The following is a 26,025-nucleotide window of genomic DNA, read 5'->3' on the forward strand; positions in this document are numbered from 1 at the left end:
AGGAGAGACAGCCAGGATCTGTTGTAGCTGCCTAAGGTTAGTTTCAATTGGACTCCTTCTAATGGAACCATCCAGAAGTTCATTAACACCCTTGATATTTTCCTATTTAGTGGTTCAGCAATTATTCATTTCATGCTAAGCCCTTGAATGAGTATCCTTCCAGTCAGAGTTACCACCCCTGCTCTGATGTCATGGGATTTATGTTCAGGGATACTCTCTCCAGGGTGACCTCTTGACTGAAAAGACATTATATGCCTCTCTATCAGTGAGTACTGTTTCACTGGCATCTAAGGTAAGAATCTTTTATTACACAGAGGAAACTGATATTAAGAATACATAGACTATTTTCTTGAAATTGTGATCTTTAGGAAAGCACCCCGGATTTAGGGAAGTGACCTGTGACTGGCTTTGTGAAGTTGATTCCAGACCCAGTCAAGTATTAAATTTCAAAGAAAGAACCTATATTTGCTTCTGCAGCTCTTCAGAATTCATTATGTCTGAAATACATTGGTTTGCTTCTTTGCAGTTTTCAGCTTACCAAAGCTAGGTGCAGAATTTCATCATCTTTTCATAAATGTACATCATTTCAAGGTATAAATTTTGAAGTTTGATGTGATCCTTCCCCTCATAGAGTGCACTCTTGTTCAGCTCATTCAGTAATATTTAGCTTATCTATGATTCATTTTAGGGTTTTCCATCACTAACAGTATGATGTCTCTTCTTTTTCCCCTGCTTCATTGAGGTGCAATTGACAAAAATTGTATATACTTGTGTACAAAATGATGATTTGATGTATGTATACATATAAAATGCTTACCAATATCAAGATAATTGACATATCATCACCTCAGATGGTTAACTTTTTGTGGTGAGAACATTTAAGATCTATGCTCAGCAATCTTCAAGTATATGTCGAATTATTAACTATAGTCACTATGCTATGCTATAGATATCCAGAACTAAATCATCCCATCCAACTGAAACTTCTGTCCTTTCACCTACATCTCCTGGTTTCTCCTTCCTCCACTCCAGCCCTGAAAACCACTATTTTACTCTTTGCTTCTATAGGTTCAACATTTTTGGATTCTGCACGTAAGTGAGATCATGCAGTGTTTGTCTTTTTGTGCCGGGATTACCTCTCTTAACCTAATGTCCTCAAGGTCATCCATATTGCTACAACTGATAAGAATTCCTTCTTTTTTAAGGCCCAAGAGTATCACTTTGTGTATGTATGCCACATTTTATTCATTCATTTATCTGTAAATGAACACTTAGGTTGATTCTATATCTTGGCTGTTGTGAAAAATGCTCCAGTGAATGTGGAAACACAGACATCTATTTGACATATTGATTTTATTTCTTTGGTTATACTCTGGTCGGAATATGTCAACCAGTATTCAAAGGTTGAAACTTTTCTTTTTTTTTATAGAGATGGGATCTAACTTTGTTGCTGAAGATGGAGTATAGGGCCCAAGCGATCATCTTGTCCCAGCCTCCTGAGTAGCTAGAACTACAGGCATGGGCCACCACACCTGGATAACTTAAAAAAACACAAACAAGAAAACTTTCTGTAAAGGCAGAGCCTTGCTATATTGCCCAGGGCTGGTCTCACATTCCTGGCTTCAAACACTTCTCCAGGAATCTGCCTTGTTTCTGACCTAAGAGGAAAAGCTTTTATAGCTTTTTAATGTAGCATATGATGTTAGCTACAGGCTTGTCATATATGACCTTTATTATATTGAGATATTTTTCTTCTATACATAATTTTTGAGAACTTTTTGTCATGAAAGAATGTTGAATTTTATGAAATACTATTTCTGCATCTCTTGAGATGATCATATAGTTTTTGTCCTTCATTCAGTTAACATGGTATATCACATTTATTCATTTGCATATGTGGTACCCAATCCTTGCATCCTGCAGACAAATCCTACTTTGTAATATCACATGATGCTTTCAATGTGCTGTTGATTGCAGTTTGCCAGCATTTTGCTGAAGATTTTTGCATTTACATTCATCAGGTATATTGGCCTATACTTTTCTTATAGTGCACTTGTCTGCTGTTGGTATAAAGGTAATGCTAAGTTTCATAGCATGAGTTTGGAAGTGTTCCATCCTCTTCCATTTTTGGAAGAGTTTGAAAAGTATAGCATTAATTCTTTGTTAAATGGTTAGTAGTTTTACTGGTGAAGCAAGATTATCTTGGGGTTTTATTTGTTGAAAGTTTTTTAAATACTGATTCAGTCTCCTTTCTCATTACTGGTCTGTTCAGACCCATGTTTGTTTATGATTCATTCTTGGTAAGTTGTATTTATCTAGGAATTTTTCCATTTCTTCTTAGTTATCTAATCTGTTGACATAACTATTCACTGACGTCTCTTGATTTTTTTGTATTTCTGTGGTACCAATTGTAATAGCTCTTCATTCATTTATTTGAGTCTCTCTTTTTTCTTAGTCTAGGTAAAAGTTTGTCAATTTTGTTATTTATTATTTTTCTTTATTAAATCATAACTGTGTACATTGATGCATTTATGGGATACAGTTTTCTGATTTGATATACAATGTGAAATGCTTACATCAAACTGATTAACACATCCATCACCTTGTTTACTTATTTGTTGTGGTAAGACAATTATACTCTTTTCTTAATAGTTTTGAAATGTACCATTGCATTATGCACATTAATTGAGGTTCCCCACAAAACCTTCCCTCCTCCCAGCCCCTCCCCTCCCCTCCCTCCTGCTCCTCTATTGTTTATAGACTATATGTGTCAGGAAAAGCCCTTTACTAGTCAGCCCATCTAGAGAAACTAAGTCTTCAAGGGTATTGCTGGAGACTGAATTTGTGGGGACTGGCCCAGGCTGTATGGAAGTGGGCCTGAACCTGGGACTAATGAGACCAACCTAGTCTTAGGGCTGGAACCTGGCTCTGAAGGGACTGGTCTGGAGATTGGACCTCAGATGCTGGCCTGATGCCTGAGGCAGTGAAAGCCAGTCTGGTATGTGTATTACTTGGGTGGGTCTGTTGTCTAGGTCTAGAGCAAAGTAGGGTGCCCACTTCATTCTACCTCTCTTAAACAAAGGGTACCCTCTCTACACTGCATTGCCAAGGCTTTGGGGGTGGGCGATGTGAGTAATGTGAAGCTTCCTACTTTCTTAGATGCTTTTTTTTTTTCAGTTTTTGGCTGGGGCTGGGTTTGAACATGCCACCTCGGGCATATGGGGCCGGCACCCTACCCCTTTGAGTCACAGGTGCCACCCGATGCTTCTTTTTCTATTTCTGTGCTATCGCCTGCAGTTATAATCTCTCATTTGGATTCCTTAGCTTTTTAAAGAGTATTTTTAAGGGTGAATAGTTGTTCAAATTGTTGTCTTGGCTAGAAAGTCCTATTCCACCATCATGTTCTTATTTCAGTGTTTGATTAAATAATGAAGAAAGTACTTCAAGCTTAATTAAAATATTAACAATAGTTAATACATAAAAATCATTTTATATGCCGAGTGCTCTATATGAATTATTTTATGTAATCCTCACAACAACTCTATTACTTATTAGGTACGATCACCATTACTTTTATTTTATAGATTAAAGAAAAAACAAAGGTCAGTAAAATTTTTATTCATTTGTATTTGCATAACTGGGAAGTGGTACCACTAATTTTTTAACTTAGGTTATTTAGCACCAGATTCAAAGATCTAACCATATTGTCATACAGCCTCCCAGATAGTCCCTTAATTAACTAATGAATCTCTGTAATTTTAACACAAATGTAATATGGAGTGGTAAGCCCTTTAGTTTCTTAATATTCTCATACTTTCTCCTTTGCCAGCATGTACTCTTGAGCTAAGTGGGTCTGACCCGTTAACCAGGCACGTTTGTCCATCATTTCTAATATTTGGACCTCTAACATTCTCACCTGATATTTTTCTAAAGCTTCTGACTTCACATTGTTTTACAGAAGAAACTCTTCATTCTCCATGTTGCTGATAAGGTCATTGTTTGAAGTTTTAAGTTCAAATTGTTGTGTTGGCTAGATCTTGTCTTTAAGATCTAGATCTGTGGTTGACTCAATTATCAGAGGTAGTTTCTATGGGATTTCCTACACTAGTGTTATTCAAGCGGTGATCTGTTGACCAGCTGCCTATTTGTGGACTCCTTGTTACCAGTATATGATGAGATAAGGAGTCTGCTTTAGAATGCAGATCAACTATATAACAAAGGGCACTGGTTCAGCTAACATGTTTTTCACATTAAGACTTTCTCAGTGAAGGAGGCAGTGAATTGATTGACATCATAATGTCAACTTTTTAGTTCATTGTGAAGTGGCACTTTAAGGAGCATGAGCTTACACTGTGACCTGTAGTTCGGTAAGTACTTTATTTAATTGCATTATATTTAACATACCACAGGTGAGATTATATCCAGCATAGGTATGTCTGCCTGGATTTATTCTCTCTTCTGTTCTTTACTAGTACATTCTCAAACATAGTCAAGTCCCTTAAGCAGGCCCAAACCTTCAGTTTGTCCATATAATACAGCATTTTATATAAGCAACTGAAAAATGACCAAGTACTAGTCCATAAATATTTTCATATACATATTTAAATTGGTAAAATCCAACAGAGATATAAAAGTAGTCTTATCATTTTCTTCCTTACCCAGTGGTAAGTTTAAACCTGAGGATCAAATATTATCTCTTTAGGTTTTAAGACTCTTCTTGAATTCATAGAATGATGAGGCAATTTTCTTTAATTGATCATGATGACAGTTATTCAATTACTCTCTATTTATGCTTATTCACCAAACACCACTGAATGACATATGACTGAAGAGCTACAAGATTCAGTAGTTATTTTATTAATCAGGAATTAGTTCAAGTATTTATTTTGGTTCTCTGATTCTGAGAGAGCAATTATCAGATTTATTCCAGGAAAGGAAAAGAATTATGAAGTGAATAGCATGTTTGCCTTCTAGTTGTTCTCTACCAATCCATGCAAAAAGATCACTTCAGACCCAGTGCTGACCTTATTCCATCAAAAGTACAGGGATATTCATGCACGGGGGAGAGTGAGGTGATAATGAGTAAGAGAAAAAGAATTAAAAAACAAACAATCCCCCAAAACATAGCATTATGTTTGAAGCCTGACCTGTCACAAGAAATGAAAATTCCCTAATAGTAGAAATGATATTATTTGAAGTTTTCAGTACAATAATTTCTCATATTTTTAAGGCTTTTGAAACTTCACATTGTGATAGGACTCTCGCTCTTTTTATTTCAAAATATTAGAGTGGTACAAATGTTTCTGGTTACATGGATTGCTTTTGAAATGCCATTACAAAGACAGCATTCACACTACTCATTAATGGGCTTTTACTCATCCACTCCTGTCCCCTACTCCACTTGATTTCCACTGACTTTTATTTCCCCTGAGCACATGTGTGCACATCTGTTTGTTCCAGTTTAATAGTGCAGCCTTTTGATTCAATCAAAATTTTACATAACAAATCCTTACATTAAAAGGAGTGCAGCAGAGAAAGATAAATTATCTTGCCATCTTTGGTGCTTAAAAAAGAATGATCTTGAAACCAGACACATTCTCCACCCCACTGTGTACTATTTGTATTTCACAAACACCTTGCCTTTTCAAAACAATGGTTCAATTCCTTGTTCAAGACAACTGTAATTAAATATTCAGCAATTGATTCGGTTCACTTTTTTTTAAAACAAGAGTTTGTTTAGTGAAAGCTTTAGCAGAACTCTTGTATACAAAACATGTAATGGTAAAGTCTTTCTAATTAAAGTAGAAACCAAAGTATAGAGGCCTTCTCTGCCATCAACCATCAGTTGTAGAGACCACCTAAGGCACCATCTCAGACCTCTAGAATTCCTCGCATGAGTGTATGATATTGACTGTCACAGTCACCAATTTCCGAAGTATCATTCATTTACAAACTATAGTTATCTAGAGGATTTTATTCCCATTTTGAAGTGTAGCTAGGAATATGCCATGAAACTGCTCACTTTTCTCCATGCTTCCAGCATTAGGATCCGATTACCAGAAGTGACTAAAAAGAATGATAAAATATGTATCAACAGTTAAAACATGAAACTACCTAAGACAAGTTCCCCAAGTCTTCCCAATGAGCACTGTCACTTCTCAATTCTGTAATATGCTCCTGCCAGAGTTCAAGTACTTTTTCGCTTAGTAGACAACCTCTGAAAGCAAAACTTAGCTTTTAGTAGTGCATCAGGTCAGGCAGTACCACTTACTTATCCTAGTACGTGTTCCTGAGCTTTGATCCAAAAATGTGTTCTAAGTTTATCCTACTTACCCAAGCAATTTTGCATAGGTTTATCTTCTTTGATAGAAACAAATAGTTTTTCTTAGAAGTTACAATGTTGAAGTTAGTTGTTTCTTTTTATGTACTTTTCTGAAGATATTGATGTTTCCCTGAGTCTTAAAAGCAATGGAAGATGTATAAGTCATCCTTCCCAAACATCTTCTCCACTACATAATAGACTCTATATTAGTCTGAAAAACTTCTGGTATTTGCCAGCTATCATTACATTACATTGATTGATATCCTTGACATTCTAAAGATTTTCCTCTCAAAACACACAAAACTCAGATTTATTTTTGACTCCTTTTGTGACTTATGCCACATATTTCCAAATGAAGTTGTTGTATAAGTATCTAATGTTTGATTTCTCTTTCATCTTTGGAGAAAGCAAAATGGTATGTGCCTGGATTGGATGAGTGGGTGGTAGAGGTGAAGGAATGACACAAATATTACTTCATTTGACACTTCTTTCTAGGGTCCTCAAGAAGTTGTACTGAGTTTTTTTTTTTTTTTAAATTATGATAAGCTACAAATGTCTAAGATTGAAATTATGGCTTGTGTTTGTTTGGAATTACTGAAAGCAGTTAGAACAATGCTCTTTTATAGTACTTTTGCAACTAAATCAAAATAAATTAAGCCACAGGGCATTCCTACATTGGTCTTACCTGTAAGAATCTTTTCATAATTCAGCAAGGCTAGCCTTGACATCTGGTTTAGTGTATGGGCTTATAATTGAAAGACAAAAATGACATAAAGAAAGCCACCACTCCCTATACACTTTTTCATTTCTTTGGTGGACTACTGCCCTTAGAACTTAGAAAGGGTAATTTGGAACCTTTAGATAGTAAATTTATGATGAAGCAAGGAAAAATATTGAAAATATAAGGATCTGAAGTGAGTTAACTGCCTATAAGGGTGTTCAATCTCCCAGTGGTCTTCTGGTCCCAAAATACTTTCTCACCTTTAACAGGATTATTTTTAGACTACATTTTATTGTACTATGTATAAATATGTCAAACAGAGATTGAAGTATACTTCCTTTAAAAATGCAAATACAATTTAAAGAGTACCACTAGCTAATATCAAGTTTACTTGATCTGTTAATAAGAGTGAGGAGGTAGGAAGTAGATAATTTTATAATGTTTTTATAATATATAAGGACATCAAATAAAACTTTTTATGAATATCTCTCTAAGTTTTTCTAGGTAAAAAAATTACAAAAGCCCAAAATGGTGGCATAGAAGCAAGCTGGCTTTACTCCCTTTCCCTCCAGCAAACCAAAAACATATGCAGAGCTTAGACTATCAGTAAACATATCTCAAAACTAAAATATAAAAAGGAGATAGTTCCTGAGGCCACAGAGATATAAAAAAAGAACATATTAGGAGAATCAGACTCCCATATTCAAAGCTCTTATCCTCCCAAACTGCCCGGGACCAAATACATACAAAAGTTCCCTAAATTAACGGCTTCTTCACTAGAAAAAATGAAACAAAGTGGATGACTAGATTCCTCATTACTTTGGGCTACCTAACAGGAGACATGTTCCAGCCTTAATCTGTAGGAAGCATCAGAGAAAAGTCTGAAGGGAAAAATATTTCTGAGAACAGCAAAAGACAAAAGAGGAAGGAGGATTACCAACTTTAGCTCTGGAAACTCTGTTACTCCTCCCAAGGAGACATTAAATCAGAGTGGCTATTCAGCAGCATCATGAGAGATGTAGGAGGTTTGTCCCACAGGTCCCCTGGGCATGAAACTAGCCAGCTTTACCATACAACTGAGATATCTCCTTTTGAGCGTCCCTATTGCAGGATGGGCAGAAGTATAATTTCTTACATAAACCTACGCAAATTTGGGATTCAGATGCCATCTAGTGCTGATAAAGAGGCAGCAACCTAGCAGTAAAAGAAAGAAAGAAATCAACAGGCAAATGTTTTAAAATCTTTAAGCAAACACATCCTATAAAAACCAAAACAAATCAGACATAGAAGACTGTAATAAATAACCAGTCCTTCAGTGCAAAGACATAATGTACATCCATAAGAAACAATAGCAAACAAAAAAATATGACTTCCTCAAAGGGACAATCAAGGAACCAGTGTCAAGGAACCAGTGACAGAATCTAATGAGATGGTGCTATGTAAACTCTCTGAAAAAGAATTCAAAAGAGCCATTTTATAGAAACGTACTCATCTTCAAGATAACATAGGCAAATAAGTCGGGAATTTATCAAAGAAATTTAACAAAGAGATTGACATAATTTCTTAAAATCCCAGAAATATCAGAGTGGAAATACATTTGCTAAACTGATAAATTCATTAGAGACTCTCAAGAGCAAAATGGACCAAGCAGAGGAAAGAATCAATGAGCTTGAAGACAGCTGTGTAATTTAAAATGCACAGAGGAGAAAAAAGAAACCATAATGAAAAGGAATGCAGATCATTTATAAGATATAGGAAATTACTTCTACAGAGCTAACCTAAGACTTACTGGTGTTTAAGAGGCAATTGAGCAAGAACAAGAGGTAGAAAGTACAGTCACAGGAATAGTAACAGAATACTTTCTAAAACTTGAGAAAGAGACACATATCCAGGTACAGGAAGGTCAGAGAACACAAAAGAGATTTTTTCCAAATAAGTCTACTCCAAAGCCCATCATAATCACACTTTCAAAGGTCAAGAAAAAAAGAGAGGATCCGAAAAGCAACAAGAGAATAGAAGAAAATAATCTATGAAGAAGCTCCAATTTGTCTGGATTTCTCACCATCCAGGCCAGGAGAGAGTGGGAAAACATTTTCAAAGTGCTAAAAGAAAAAACTACCATCTAAGGAGACCATATTTAGAAAACCTCTTAAAATATGAAGGACACATAAAATCTTTCACAGACAATCAAAAGCTGACAAAATCACCATGACCAGACCCATCTTACAAGAACTTCTAAAGGCATTTCTTCAATTTGAAAGAAAAAACAAGCAATTAAGAAAACAATTACGACAAAATTAAGTACATGGACAAACATGGAGTAGGCCAGTGTTGCAATAGTGCTGTACAATTTACTCAGAACTCTAACATCAGGCCCCAAGACAAATCAATCAAAAACAATAACAGCTAAAACAACCTGTTAAAAGATAGGCAATATAAAATACATAAATTAATATACTCTAAGTCAAATGTGGAAGGGATGGAGTTAAAATGTAAAGAGGTTTTGTAAAATGTTTTTCTTTGTTTTAATTCCTTTGTCATTTGAGATAAAATATCTCTTTAAAACTTTTTATATCGGGCTGCGCCTGTGGCTCAGTGAGTAGGGCGCCGGCCCCATATGCCGAGGGTGGCGGGTTCAAACCCAGCCCCGGCCAAACTGCAACAAAAAAATAGCCGGGCGTTGTGGCGGGCACCCGTAGTCTCAGCTGCTCGGGAGGCTGAGGCAAGAGAATCGCGTAAGCCCAGGAGTTAGAGGTTGCTGTGAGCCATGTGACGCCACGGCACTCTACCAAGGATGGTACAGTGAGACTCTGTCTCTACAAAAAAAAAGAAAAAAAAAAAAAAAACTTTTTATATCTATAAAATTTGTACAAGCCTTATAATAACCACAATGCAAAGCCTATAATATATTCACTAAAAATAAAAAGCAACAAATGAAAATATACTACCAGAGAAAAGTACTTAACCACAAAGGAAAACAGAAAGAAGGAAATAAAGGAAGACAGGAGTTAAAAAGCAATCTGGAAATAAGCAATAAAATTGCTGTAGTAAATTCTTATTTATCAATAATAACATTGAATGTAAATTTACTCATTTCTTCAATGAAAAGGCATATGGTGGTTGAATGGATAAAGGAAAAAAGATACCACTACATTTCCTACAAGATACCTGTTTCTCCTAGAAGGACACATGAATTCTGAAAGTCAATGAGACAGAAAAAATATTCCATGCAACTGGAAAAAACAGCATATGTCACTATACTTATGTCAGATAAAATGCAAATCAAAGACTGTAAAATTGACCAAGAAGGTCACTATATAATGATAAGGGAGCCAATTCAGCAAAAGAATATAACACTTATAAATATTTATACCCCCAACACCATACCTTCTAAGAATATAAAGCAAATAATTATAGATGTAAAGGGAGCATCAACACCCCATCCCAGTAGTGGACAGATTATCCAGACAGAAAATCAACAAGGAAATATTAGAGATAAACCACACACTAAGCCAAAGAAGCCTAACTGATAGTTATAGAACATTTTATCCAATTGCTGCAGAATACATATTTTTTTTTCATCATCACATGGACCATTCTTCAGAATAGACCATATCTTGGTCTTCAAAGCAAGTCTGAACAAATTCAAAAAAGAAAAAAATACATCAAATATCTTTTTCTGGCCACAGTGGAATAAAACTACAAGTCAAAACCAAGATGAACCTTGAAAACTACACAAACACATGGAAATTGAACTATATGCTTCTAAATGACAAAGGAAAGAAAACAACTAAGATTGAAAGTAAAAAAAAATTTTTGAAACAAATGAAAATAGAAATAAACATTCCATTATTTGTGAGATACGATAAAAGTAGTACAAAGAAGTACATTTATAGCAATAAACACCTATATCAAAAAGTAGAGAGACTTCAAAATCACAACCTAACGATGCATTCCAAGGAACAAAAAAAGCAGGAAAAAATCAAACTGTTGATTAGTAGAAAGAAAGAAATAACACAAGCCAAAGAAGAAATAAATGAAATTGACATATAAACAATAAAAGGAAAATTTGGTTTTTTGAAAAGGTAAAGAAAATCAACAAACCTTTAGCTAGACTAATTTAGCAACAAAAAGAAAGAAGAAACATAAAATTAGAAAAAAAAAGGAGTCATAACAAGTAAGAACAGAGAAATAAAAAGTAGTATTATGGAACATTATGAACAACTATTCGCAAAAAAATCAGAAAATCTAGAAGAATTGGACAAATTCCTGTAAACATACAACCTATCAAGACTGACCCATGAGGAAATAAAAAACCTCAACAAATCAATGAGTAATGAGACTGGAGCTATAAAAGAAAATCTCCCTTCAAAAAAGTCCAACACCTGGTGGTTTCACTGATGAATTCTACCAAACATTTAAATACACCACGTCTATTCGAACTGTTCAAAAAAATTAAAGAGGAAGGAACTACTTCCAATCACATTTTATGAGGCCAGCAAATCCCCGATATCGAAACCAGGCAAGAACATAACAATGACGAAAAAGAAACTATGTTCAATATGACTGATAAACACTAGCATAAAAATCCCCAACAAAACGCTAACAAACTGACTTCAACAACACATTAAAAAGTTATTCACTATGACCAAGTGGGATTCATCCTAGGGATGCAAAGATGCTTCAATATATACAAATAAATAAATGTGATATATTAAATTACCAGAGCAAATGACAAAAAAAAACCCACATGATTTTTTCAGTAGCTGTCAAAATTCAATATCCTTTTATGGTAAAACCTTCATCAAGATAGGTATAGAAAAAATACCTCAAAATAATATAGGTAAAATCTGACAAATCCACTGCTAACATTGTATTGAATGGGGAGATATTGAATGCCTCTCCCAGAACAAGACAAGGATGCACATTTTTGCCACTTTTAATCACCATAATGTTGGGATACTGGCCAAAGAAATTAGTCAAGAGAGGGAAATAAGGAGCATCCAAAGTGGAAAGGAAGAAGGCAAATTAACCTTATTCACAGATGATAATGACATTGTACTTTTAAAAAATTCTAAAGACTTTCCCAGAAAACTTTTAAATGAATTCAGTAAAGTTGCAGGATACAAATCAATATACAAAAATCAGTAGTGTTCATATATGCCAACAGTGAATAACCTGAAAATGAAATCAGGAAACAAAGGACATTTATAATAAATATAAAGTACCAAGGGGCAGTGCCTATGGCTCAAAGGAGTAGGGCGCTGGCCCCATCTGCCAGAGGTGGTGGGTTCAAACCCAGCCCAGGCCAAAAACTACAAAAAAAAAAAAAAAAAAAAAAAAAGAATATAAAGTACTGAGGAATCAATTTAACCAAAGAAATGAGAGATCTATATAAGTAAAACCATAAAATACTGATAAAAAGAAATGAAGATCACACCAAAAAGCAAAAGATATTTCATGCTCATGGTTTGGAAAAATAATATTTTTAAAATGATAATACCACTCAAAACAACTTACAAATTCAATGCATTGCCTGTTAAAATATCAACAACATTCTTCACAGAAATATAAAAATATCCTAAAATTGATATGAAACCACAAAGACCCTAAATAGCCAAAACAATTTGAGCAAAATATTAATAAAATAAAACTCAAGACATTATTCTACCTGACTTCAAAATATATTAAGAAGCTATAGTAACCGAATCATCATGGTTCTGGCATAAAGACATACGAATAGACCAATGGGGCAAAATTGCAAACCAAGATATAAATCAATGAATTTATAGCTAGCTCATTTTCACAAAAGTATGAAAAACATAAAATAGAAAAGCTTCTTTAATAAATGATGCTGAGTAAAGAGGATAACAACATAAAAAAAATGAACCTATAGCACTATCTCTCAGTATACACAAAAAAATGAAGTTAAAATAGATTTTAACTAAATCTAGGGTCTGAAATTATAAAACCACTAGAAGAAAACATCAGGGAAATGTTCTAGGAAATTAGTCTGGGCCAAACGTTTTTCAGTAAGACCTCAAAAGTATAGGCAACCAAAGCAAAAATAGACAAATAGGATTGTATCAAGTTAAAAAGCCTCTCTGTACAGCAAAGGAAACATTCAAAAAAGTAAAGAGACAACGGACTGAGTGGGAGAATACAAGGTAAGACAATTAAGTTCATGAACTCATCCTAGGAAAAGTGCTGCCTACCTCATTGCTGAATGTCTGTATGGGCATCTTCAAAGTACTCCCCTTGGGAAGCTATCCTCTGACACCAGTGCCTAATCAACCCTGCAAAGCACTTTTTCTAGCATGAGTTCACAAACTTAATTGTCAGACCTCATACAATGACAGCACTGATGGCCATTCCCGAAAAAGAGCTCCAAAATTGCTTTGAAAACAGGAAAAAAATTATCATCTTTTATTTATTTATTAAATCATAAAGAGGTAGATCATGTCTACATTAATGCATTTAATGATCATTTCAATAGACTCAGAAGAGGCCAAGCACGATGGCTCACACCTACCTGCAATCCTAGCACTCTGGGAGGCCAAAGAGGAAGATTACTTGAGCTCAGGAGTTGGAAAGCAGCCTGGCCTAGAGTGAATAAACCTTGTCTCTACTAAAAATAGAAAAATAGCCAGGAGAGGTGGTGTACTCCTGTTGTCCCAGCTAGTTGGGAGGCTGTAGTAGGAGGATCACTTGAGCCTGGGAATGTGAGTTTGCAGTGAACTATGCTCACACCCCTGTGCTCCGTCCCAAGCAGCAAGACTAGATTCTGTCTCAAAAAAAGAAAGAGAAAAGGAAGAAAAGAAAAAAGTAAAGTAAAGAAAAAGAAAAAAATAGTCTGGTATGGTGGCATTTGTCTGTAAGTTCCAACTACTTAGGAAGCTGAAGCAGGAGAATCACTTGAACCCATGCTTTTGAGGTTGCAGTGATCTATGATGATACCAGGACACTCTAGCCAAGGTGAAGGAGTGAGACTCTGTCTCAAAAACTCAAAAAAATAAAAATAGATTTAGAAGAAAATGCAATATCCGTTTCTGATTTTACAAACAAAACGAAACAAAACAAACTCTTACTAAAATAGCAATAGAAGTGAACTTTACAACCGGTTATACAGGTATGGTAGTTGAGACCAACTTCTAAGTTTAATCCTTGGATAAATTATGATATCAGTGCAATTACTTTAAAAAATGGGGACAGTATTGTTGAAAATTTATAACCTGGCATTCAGTGACAAATACTTATTCAACATCAGGGTTCTTTGGGAATAAACTGGCAGCTGTCCCAGTCAGCCTGGGTTTCTCTATGAAACTCGGTGACATGAAAGTGAAAATAATTAGCATCAACTCTGTCCTGACCTCAAGAGACCATGGAGCATTTGCAGAGCCTATTGGAATGTTTTAACTTTTAAAAATCCTATTAAGGGCTGCCTTGTGTCTCTCTATCCCAGAATAAACCCAGGGTTCCAAAATGTGTTAAAAAATCCATGAGAAAAGAGAATATGGACTTTTCCAGGCTACACCAAACTCATTTGGGCTGAGAGCTACAGAAACCATAGATCCAGAGATAAGAGGATTCTATTACAGGGTTTTCACCCCATTACCCAAATCAATTCTTCATACTCACTGTTACCTGAAGCAAAGCTGGTTTCTCCTCAAGGCATGTTCTTTCTGAAGAATCTAGCCAGCTCTTGTAGTTCAGAAACCTACTGGGAGGGAATCAAACTAGTTAACATTCATTAGAGCCTTCATAGTCCTTCCAACTCCACATATAAGTCTCTTCCTGCTCTGGCTCTAAAATTCCACACTGTCTAACCTCATCACTCCTCCTCAGGAATCTCTTCTCCTCTCCCCACTGCCAACTTTGACAGTGAGAAGTCGGTATTGAATGCATCATTTATAACTGTAATAGATGAAGGTAGATTTCAGAAGTCTACAGACACAGGGGATGAGGAGAATGCAGGACATTAAAGTCCTTACAAAAGAGCATCTTCATTTTCTGACTGAAGGTCAGGCTTACTGACAGTCATCAACTGTGAGCAATTGATTCAACACTGTCCACAGAAGGAATTTAAGACGTTTTATTGCCAAAACGAAAATAGACCTCTGAATGGAGGCTCCCTGGCTTCCCACTTTTCCTCTCTCTTCCTCCTTCTCTAATCAAGTTCCTTCTGTATGAGAGAGATTACGCTACATTCTAGGGGGTTGCAATGACAAATGAGGCAGACAGATGTGACTTCACATGCAGGCAGTCAACACTCACTGGTTCAATGAGTGACAGAAAGACTAGCAGTAGCTTAGGAACGGGAACAAGGGGCAGGGAAGGCAGCTGGAAAGGATTGCTAAGGGGCATGAGGAAAGTTCCAGGGGTGATGAAAAATACGTTCATTATCTTGGTTATTGCCATGTTTTCAAGGGTATATACCTATATCAAAACGTATCAAAATGTGTAGTTTAAATGTGCACAGTTTATTGTATATAAGTAAAGCTGTTAAAATAGTGCACTCCAGGAGGCCAGATGAGAGAATCACTTGAGGTCAGGGGTTTGAGACCAGCCTGAGCACATGTAAGACCCTGTCTCTACTAAAAATAAAATAAAATAAGATTTAGCCAGGTGTTTAGCCAGGTGTGGTGGTGTGTCCCTGTAGTCCTGTCTACTTGGGAGGCTAAGGCAGGAAGACCACCTGAGACCAGGAATTTGAGGCTACAGTAAGCTATGACACCACAACTGCACTTTAGCCCAGGTGACACAGCAAGTCTCTGTCTCAAAAAACAAACAAACAAACAAAAAATATATAAATATTTTATACACACACATACAGAGTGCCAAAATAAATACATATTTTAAGAAAGGAAAAAAACTCTATTAAAAGTGTAATGCTCAATATATACCGAAAAGAAAAGGTAAATACAAGTCACGTTTGACTACCTCTTGAGGTTGCAGAAGTCAAACATGACTTGCATATTACACTTTTAACAGAATAATATACTTGTCTGTTTTAAATTGCTCACAAACTTTGTGTATACCCTGCATATATAGTGTATAATGTGGATACACAGGAGAGAATTTTTTTTTTCCTGCTGAGAGTGAGATAACCTGGAGAAGCCTCATAAACAGATATTACTAAACCCTACCCCAGCCCTCTGTATCAGAAGGTCCTAATGGGAACCAGATAACACATTCATATCATGTAATATGGAAGATAGTAAGAAAAGAACTCTGCATACAGATCTGAGAACGATGGGACACAACATGAGGAACAGTGCAAGACCTCATGACTAATAAACAGTACAGCCCCAGACTACAAGGGCAAAGGAAAACTGGGTGAACCTGCAGGGACCTTTCAGGGCAGAAGTAGACCAAGGAAATCCCTAGCTGCCCCCTCTCCCTTCCTCACACCCCATCCTGCTGTTCCCCACTAGTCAACTCCAACTAAAAGCGGAAGAACCTGCTCCACAGCCTCAGAACAGCATGGAAAATGAATCTGGAAAGAAAAATAGATGATACTCAGCATTGTTCCCATTATAGTCTACTTTTCCCTTTTCTGGTCTAAGAGCAAAGAATAAAAAATTAAAGCTAACCCGAAGACGTGTTTTTCCTCCATATATCAGTAATCATTTAAGACTTTACTTCACACTGTAAGGCTTTGCTTTCCCACAGATTGGGTAATCTCAGTTCCTACATTTGGAAAGATGTAATGAAAGGCGTGAGTTTGACAAGCGATGCCTGAAGCCAGGAGTTGACAAACTGTGGTTTGTGGGCCACATCTTCTTGCCAACTGTTTTTATAGCACCCGCAAGGTAAGAATGGTTTGTACACTTTTAAATGGTTGAAGAAATGTCAAAAGCAGAACAATATTTTGTGAGGTGACAATTACATGAAGTTCAAATTTGGGTATTCACACATTCATTTTCCTGGAACTAGGCCTGCCATCCATTTAGATGTAATATATGGCTGCTTTCACACTACAGTGGCGAAGTTGACTAGTTGTCCACAAAACCCAACTTCTTTACTCTCTGCCCTTTATAGAAAAAGTTGGCTGGCTCCTGCCCGATGCTGAAGAAGCTGGAGAGCTGGAGGAAGATTGCCCCAAAGCCAGGCTCCGGCTCCAGCACTCCTTTGATGTGTCACCCTGACGTGTAATTCCATTTCTAGGAGCCTCAGTTTCCTCAAGACCAAAAGTGGGTAATAATTGATGTCTACAATATAGAGTCACGTTGAGAATTCAATCACAGAACAAAAGCAAAGAACCAAAGACAGGCACTCACACACACAGAAAATTATTGATGTCTAAATGAAAAGTAGGTAAAACTGCCATGCAGCATGGGGTAGTACAAGTTCTTCCCGTCTTTCTCTTTGTTTACCCTTTTCACTCAACCATTTACTAAACACGTGTTTATCTTCTCATTGTTTCAACTGGTGTCAGAGAAGATTTACTTCTTACTTCTTACCTAACGCTCATCTCCTGGCTACAGATGTCGGACCTTATCCCTTTCCAAGCTGCTTAGACGATAGTTCTTAATCTTTGGGATGCTTGCAATGCATCCGAGTGTTAAAGTAGAGATACACAGACCCACGGAGGAACTGGCATTTTAAAAACTTTTACCACCAAACTCTTTACATGTGAAAACTGTAATACGTCTGAAGCTGTTTGAGGAACTAATTGCATGGTTTCTGTATTTGCCATTTTATATATCACCTCTTATTTTCCATCTATTTCTTTCCTCTTTATTGCCTTTGTTAACTCCATGTTATCTTTTCTTCATTAAACAGAATCACCTTTCCTTGGTTTACTGCCACAGAATGTCTCATTTTCGGCAGACTCATCCAGCCCTAGAAAGAACCCTTTTTAGGGGACTTCACAGTGGGAGGCTAACAGGTTAATGTGCTTTAACCACAGGCCCAGAGGTTAGTCAGTGTTTGCAGACATGGTTTCCAGCTCTGGGCTTTGATACAGTTCAAGAAGCAAAACCCACTTTCCCTCCAGGAACTAGAAGAGAGAAGAGCGAGATAGATAGAATGCAAACAGAAAAAGAAGAAAAAAAAATCTTTATTACTAATAAGATTGACTGAAAATGTAGCTATGTCAGCACCCAAGTAGATGTGCAATACTGACATGCTGAGTTAGAAAGATTTACACACCTAGTAACAGGCATTGCTGAAAAACATCAGAAACGGGAAAGAACTTCCTGACAGCTGTGAGTCCTTTCACAAAAAGGAATATTCTTTATCCAATTTTATTGTGGAAATAGCAATAGTGTGGAGAGAAATCTATAATGTATGAAACTTGGTAATAGTGAGGCATGGGAGGAAAATTCTGCCTGAGTTTGGGAAACAATATTGCAAATTCTTAGAGAATAAGCATGTTATATAAAGATGTTGAAGGGATGTGCCTTCTGACAGTAGGGGCGATCTAAAATGGCCTGGGTAGGGGCATGAATCCTAACAAGTAATCATTTTAAAATGCTCTAAATTTGTAAGGATGAAGGCAATGGAAGAAATCTTCTAAAAGGGAATAGACAAACCATGGAACGTGGACCATATGACTAAGAGTAAGCCAAAAGATTAGTATGAATTTGTATGAGTAACATCCGGAGGATTAAGGTCCTCGCTGAGTGAGATAAGGCTTAAAAATGCCAGACAACAGAAGTAACTTTAAAGATGTGTCCCAAATAAAAAGAAAGCGAAATAGTCACAGGAAAGATGATGTCACGTTCACAAATGACAGAGAAAGGCAACTGACACAACATTACTCTGAGGAAAGTCATTCTATCTCTCCAGGAGACGGTTTTCTGCTTCCTCAATGAATGAAAAGTTTTTATCCAACTTCATCTTGTTTCTGGTATTCAAAAAGGAGAATAATCTTCAACCTAGGAAGGACAGTACATATCCCCAAAAGCTTTAGTTATAATCATAGCATAGTGAGAGAAAAGTAGATTGGATGAATAAACGGAACAGTAACCATAAGAATGCTAAAAAATGATGTATGCCATAGTAACTTAATATCTGCTGACAGGTTAACAAGGAAATGTCACTAGCATATTTCCCTTCAGTTCAGGGAAATATGTGATTAATCATCCTACAATGATATAATCCTATAAAAACAATATTTGGACAATGAGGAAGAATATGATCGTGGAATTAAAGTTGAATGTTACTAACAGTATGCTCTTTTGTCATTCTAATATTGTAAGCATTACTAAATTTATGTGGGCCTGTTTTATAATTATTTTTAAAAATGAAGTAGTTGGACATTTAGTCTGAGCTTTTTTTCCTACTCTAAAATTTAAATATTCTACAGTTCTAATAATTTTATATCAGCATATAAGGAGACTTGAGTAGACTGCAACAAGACCTAGTTCTGGTTTTGCACACATAAGAGAGTTGGGTAGGGATATTGAAGACCTAGTTATGGAATTTACAGATAACACAGAAATGGATTGGATGACAAAAATGGTTTGCTGAAGAATCAAGAGCTTAAAAACGTCTCAAGGGTTTAAAGTCTACAGTTACTTTAGTACTAGAATGAAGATTTAATAGGCCTAGTTTGGCAACAGTTTATGTATGGGGAAAAAGCAATGCTAATGTCAAATTTAGTACAAGCCAATAGTGTCATATGAATGGGGGGGGGCAAGAGAAAGAGAGCAATGTGCACACACTGTATTGTCATTATGCATCAAGAGCCTTAAGAAAATCATACCTTTCAATCACAAACTGGCGCTTTTAATAGTTCATTCTAAGGAGTCAATGAAAATAGGTTCCTAAGTATTGGCTATAAAACATTATTGCTAAAATATTTATCATCACTTAAAATTGAAAAAATAAATATTCAACAATAAGTTGAGCATATGTTTGAATAAATTGTGACAACTCTTAACAGATTTCAATAAAAACAAAAAATTATATATATATGCATATATATATTCATGTGGAAAGATGGTCATGATACATTGCTGAAAGGAAAAACCCACAGGCTTATAATACAGAGTGTATCTATGCCTGTGGCTCAGTGAGTAGGGCGCCGGCCCCATATGCTGAGGGTGGCAGGTTCAAACCCAGCCCCGGCCAAACTGCAACAAAAAAATAGCCGGGCGTTGTGGCAGGCGCCTGTAGTCCCAGCTGCTCGGGAGGCTGAGGCAAGAGAATCGCGTAAGCCCAAGAGTTAAGAGGTTGCTGTGAGCCGTGTGACGCCACGGCACTCTACCCGAGGGCGGTACAGTGAGACTCTGTCTCTACAAAAAAAAAAAAAAAAATATGAACTCTTTCTTTGAAAAACAAAAGCATGAATGTAACAAGTTGTCTCAGAATTCCATGTGTATACATATGGGACATTTTTTCAGGTATGCTCTGACTTTATCCTACTCATTTGTGTTTTTACTTCTATATCACAAGATAGTACCATGTGGCTGTAGATAGCTGTTGTGTCTGAGCAATACAGCATTCATTTCCCATTTTTAAAAAAAGTTATCTAATTCCTTTTAGGACCAACTCCATTTTCATTACTAAGAGTTGGCATGTGACCCCAGCCCAAGTCAGTGAGTACATTTTATTCCTCGGTCAAAATGATTGGTTCAGGAATTGTCATTGTACTGATTTGAACCTAATAGTAACTTTCTGAGTCTAGAAGAGAGATGTTATTTCTCCCCAAATTCGAAACTAAAAAGAAGGAGGCTCAATACGTAAATACATACATACATAGATAATAAAAATGAAAGGCAGCCAACTTAACCCATACAGCAGCTATCTTTCTTTGGTATGATGGGGTATGAAACATGAAACTAACAGAGAAGGAGAGCTCAGACTGACAGAGCAAATCCACGTCCCAAAACCACTATTTGAGCCTCTAAATACAGCCCTATCTTTTTCTTTTCTTTAGCTCTGGGGTGGTTTGACTGTGTCCCCCAAAGTTCATGTGTTGGGAAACGTCAACCCCAGTATAACAATATTAAGAAATGAGACCTTTGGCTCGGCACCTGTGGCTCAAGCAGCTAAGGCACCAGCCACATACACCTAAGCTGGCAGGTTCGAATCCAGCCCCGGCCTGCCAAACAATGACGGCTGCAACCAAAAAATAGCCGGGCTTTGTGGCGGGCTCCTGTAGTCCCAGCTACTTGGGAGGCGGGGGAGGCAGGAGAATTGCTTGAGCCCAGGAATTGGAGGTTGCTGTGAGCTATGGTGCCACGGCACTGTATCCAGGGCGACAGCTTGAGGCTCTGTCTCAACAAAAAAAGAAAAGAAATGAGACCTTTAAGTATTGATTGGATCACGAGGACTTTGCCATTATGAATGAATTAATGTCATTAATGCAGTTAGTTATCTCAGGGATGTTTCCTGATAAAAGAATGAATCTGGCCCCCTTTACATTCCTCTCATTTGTTCTCTTCCCCTCCTCCCTTCTGCCATGGACGGCACAGCAGGAAAACCATCACCAGATGTGGAACACTCAATCTTGGACTTTCCAGCCTCAGACTGTGAGAAATAAATCTCTATTCTTTATAAGTTACTCTGTCTCAGGTATTTTGTAATATTAGACAGAATTCCTGTCTGTCTTTGCCCTTCTAAAGGGGACTTTCAGATTCTTATGATGCTCCTAAGTTCTAACGATAGGGTGGAGTGGACTGAGGATAATCTAGAGGTTCCTAAGGAAATGAGTACGAAGGATGCTGAGGTGCTCTCTGACCAGCTCCAGCCACCAGATAAGTCAGAGTCATCTGAGACTCCAACAAGGTACATACTCCTATTCCCCTTCAGGGAGTGAGACAGAAATCTCAAGGTGGCCTCCAAAGCCAATGCCTTTAGTAGCTGTCCTGAGAGTCGAGGAAATGGAAAGACCTGAGGCAAGAAAGTGATCAGAGGAAAAGGCAAGGTCAGTCTCTTCTAGAAGGGTGGTTTTGGTTTCAAATTGATATTAATTAGAACTGATAAATGAAGTCACGGATCAGTCACTGAAGACCCCTTTGCAATGGCCATGAGTTCAGCTCTTTTCCTCCCCACAAATTTTTTTCATGGCTTAAGCATCACCAGACGATTCTGATAGCTACACAGGTAGCATATGCTGTGGAGAGAAAAGGCACCAGGGAAGTGGCAGTGGTGCCACCCTGATGTAGATAGAACACTTGCCAAGAGGCCCACGGCAAGGGCTGCAGGGAAATGACACCAGGGCAGGAGCGAGCAGCCCTAATGAGCTCTGAGCAGCAGGTTGGTGGAGACAGAGGCAGCAGCCTCCATCTGGGAGGAGGCTCTTACCTTAACTGACCAAAGGTAGCAGAAGAGCACAGCGGCAGCTGATGGTTGAGAAAGGGCAAAGGGAGGCACCACTCACAAATGTAGAAATCTCAGGAAAGAGAAGAAGAGAACCCCAAAGCTGAGGTCCTGCAGCTTCTGGGCACGGAAGCTAATAAATACACGTGTCTGAATTAATTGGCAGTGATAATTCTGTATCTAAAAATTGCAATTTGGCCAACGTGGAATTCTGTATCATATTTTTTTCTTCTATTACTTTTCTTCTCCCTCCCCCCCTTTTTTGCTTCTATTTCCTATTGTTTTCTGCAATAAACATAAACTTCCTGTGTAACTAAAAAGTTGTATTTTTTTTTCATCAAATGGTCCCCCAAAAGACTTTTGCTTGCACTGGTTCTGTCAACTACTGAGTTCTACCACTGGAAATAATAGCCACATCCCAACTATCACAGAGCTGCTTACCTCAGCAGACAAATCTTACATCAACTTTAAGGGCGACGTGGATAGATCAGAGGGTGGAAAGGTTCGATGGCACCTTTTTGTAAAGGAGTAGTTGAAAGAACTGAAATGTCTAGCCTGGAGAAAAGATCTTTGAGTGCAAAGAAGAGGAGCTGATCCTAGTACATGATAGAAGTTTACTCCATGTTTCTGAATAATCAACAAATGAAACAAATAATACTTTTCCAACTAGATTATAAACTTGTTTTAATAAATGGAAATTATGAATTATACTTCTTCCTTTCCCTTCACAGTTTATTACTATGCTTTGCATACAGTAAAGGTTCTATCTGTTTAGTGGTTAATTATATTTCCTTCTCAGCCCTACTATTGTTCTCTATTAACAACTAAAAGCAGAGACCAGGTTCCCAAGTGAGCAACCCTCTCTCATCTATCTGCTCTTCTGATTCACCCTTTACCTCCTGACTGCTCTGACTGAGGAACTTTTTCACCTTATTTCCAATGACTTTCATATGAAGTGACATATGTATATATGAAAGTGGACATACAAGGTATTATATGTTAATAATAATTGTTTTATTATTCAAAATATCCTTCCAATGGGCGGTGCCTGTGGCTCAAGGAGTAGGGCGCCGGTCCCATATGCCGGAGGTGGCAGGTTCAAACCTAGCCCTGGCCAAAAACCACGAAAAAAAAAAATATCCTTCCAAAATGGAGCTGTGTTTAGTCTGGCCTAAAATTATTTGTTTGTTCAATGGGAACTATTTTTCGCATTACAGGCAAAGACAATTATATTGGAGGTACAAAATAGGAAACTAAATTTCCACACCTAAGCAAAACTATTGCCTTTTTTTCCATGTTGTGTTATTCTAGCATAATTAAGTATTTTTTGCTTATACCAGTCCCATGGAGCCATCAGTTGTGACCAGTAATTTCCAACAGAACGAGAGGAGCCAAACCACGAAGAGGCAAGTGATTCATCACTAAGCCTGATGCCAGCTGTAAGGGAAAAAGCCCTTCTGACTCGGAGGCACAATAGCACATTCTTCCCAGAGGAGCTAGGCTTGAAATTTCTGAATGGACTACTGGTCTCAGCTGGCAGCCTTCTACACATGCACAGACGAAAAACTCTTCAAATTTATACTTTTCCCATAATTGAGATCAATCCTAGTCTTTCCATATTCATCAAAAACAATATGAGATCCTCCTTTTTGCTACTTTGCTTTGATGTTTTATACTCCAAAAGCATAATGTTCCTTCCTGCTCTCTTAAATAAGAGCATTCTTTTCCTCAAATATAAGGTATGATATATACATTGGCACCTCTTCCAAGAATAATTAATTATAGACAGTAAATAGTCACATAAATGGAAGCAAGAGAGCCACCATCACAACCACTTTTATCATGTGACATGTGTATGAAAGAAGGACCCCTAGGAAGAAAGCAATGTTCCCAGGTAAAGACTGCCCCACTGGGAATGAAATTGGGAGGGGTATTAATGGGATTACTCCTGCGGTGCATCTTACAAGGATATATGTGAATCTCAGTAAATGTGGAATGTAAAGGTCTTAGCAAAATAACTAAGAAAATGCCAGGAAAGCTATGTTTCAAAACTAGTGTGATGAAAATGTGTCAAACGGTCTATGAACCAAGTGTGTGGTGCCCCATGATCATACTAATGTACACAGCTATGATTTAGTAAAAAAAAAAACAAAAACTAATAGAATTACCCGCACAAAGGTTACTAGGGAAAACTTGTTACCCTATGGCCTTGAATTAAAAGGAAAATGCAGTGAACTAGTAAGAGCCATGGTTGCCATGTCCTATAATTAAATGTTGTTTACACGTCCTTGAAGACCATGAAAGGACATATAGGAAGTTTTCCACAATGAGCCATGGATGTCCTCTATAAGGAGTCAAAGGGTCATGGAAAAATAAAATATGCTCTTCCATGTATTTTCTCCTTTTTCCTGGGAGTGAGGAGAAGGATTTCTGTGGCAACCATGGTGGAGACGTTGTTGAAGAACAGTTCCTTTACAGTTACCTCTGTAAAGCTGCCAAAGTCAGGGCCCTGGTGGGTTATCTGCCAAGGAAGTGCCAGTTGTGGAATCTATACTGTGGCAGGCATGGAGGCAGGCTTCGATCTCCCACCCTCCTTCTGAATCACCGTTCTTTGCTCCTTTGTACCTGAGATGTCACTTTTCCCACTCTGTGCCCTCCTTTCTCATTGGTGGGATCCTTTCCTTACATGTGAGCTGAATGTTCCCTTGTTTGCCAGGAAGCCAGGCTTGCTGAATGCTGATTTCATGGAAGTCACACAAGAGAAGGAAACAGTAATTTTCCAAATAGTCTATATAAAAGGTAACTTGCAAGAAATAAAGTGCTCAACTTGGCCCTGATGCATTTATGATTTTGCAAAGAGAGGATTTTTTTATCTATATGCAATATATACATATGTATATATACATATATATTTGTGTGTATGAATATGGTACATATATGTATGTATTATATATCATATATGTATGTATTATATAATCTATAAAAGTATATATACACAGATTTTTTTTCTTTAATGTATACACAAACACACATATATGTATATTTCTTTGTTTCCCTTTGGTTGGGTGTTTTAAGTACCTCTGGTTTTTGTTATTTTGTTTTTTTATCCAATGGCTTATTTTTTTTTCTCTTTTTAAAAGAACCACAAGAAAAGTGCCGCTGAAAGTGAGCTGTTCAATTTCTTTAATCTCTTCTCCAGTGTATTCAGGCAACTAGAGATGAGTATCCACTCGCTAGGGTCTGATATGGTATGAAGATGTACAAGGTATTTTATTTCTTTTGTCTTGACAAATATAGGTAAAAGGCATTATTCAAATAAGCATGTAAGTACTCATTCAAAATATTTACTTAATACACAAGATGTTCCCATATCATTTAGACATTGAGTTACCTTTGGGAGTCCTCAAAAGTAAAAAATATTATATATATTATATTTATGATCCTTTAACATTCATTCAAGATATTTCTGTGTTAAAATTTACAGGACTAAAGAGATTAGATAATAGCTTTTAGAAAGTGTGTCTTTTTTACCCTAAACAGTTCTCTAAGGCAAACTGTCACTTGCCCGTAGATGAACTATCATTAATATGTGTGGGACTTGATAAACCCAGCACCAGCACCACTTAATAGTAAAATTTATTTTTTTAGGCAGTGGAAATGACTTTAGGGTTCATTACTGCTAAAATACATCATTCTTAGGTACAATTCT

General features: G+C 37.0%; 1 pseudogene; it reads left to right on the plus strand.

Moving 5' to 3' along the window:
- Nucleotides 1-17,191, plus strand: part of LOC128598358 (U2 small nuclear ribonucleoprotein auxiliary factor 35 kDa subunit-related protein 2-like) — a 48,936-nt pseudogene extending 31,745 nt beyond the window's left edge.
- The last annotated feature ends 8,834 nt before the right edge of the window (nucleotides 17,192-26,025 follow it).

The sequence above is a fragment of the Nycticebus coucang genome, chromosome 11 (genome assembly GCF_027406575.1).
Source record: "Nycticebus coucang isolate mNycCou1 chromosome 11, mNycCou1.pri, whole genome shotgun sequence".
NCBI classification, from domain to species: domain Eukaryota; kingdom Metazoa; phylum Chordata; class Mammalia; order Primates; family Lorisidae; genus Nycticebus; species Nycticebus coucang.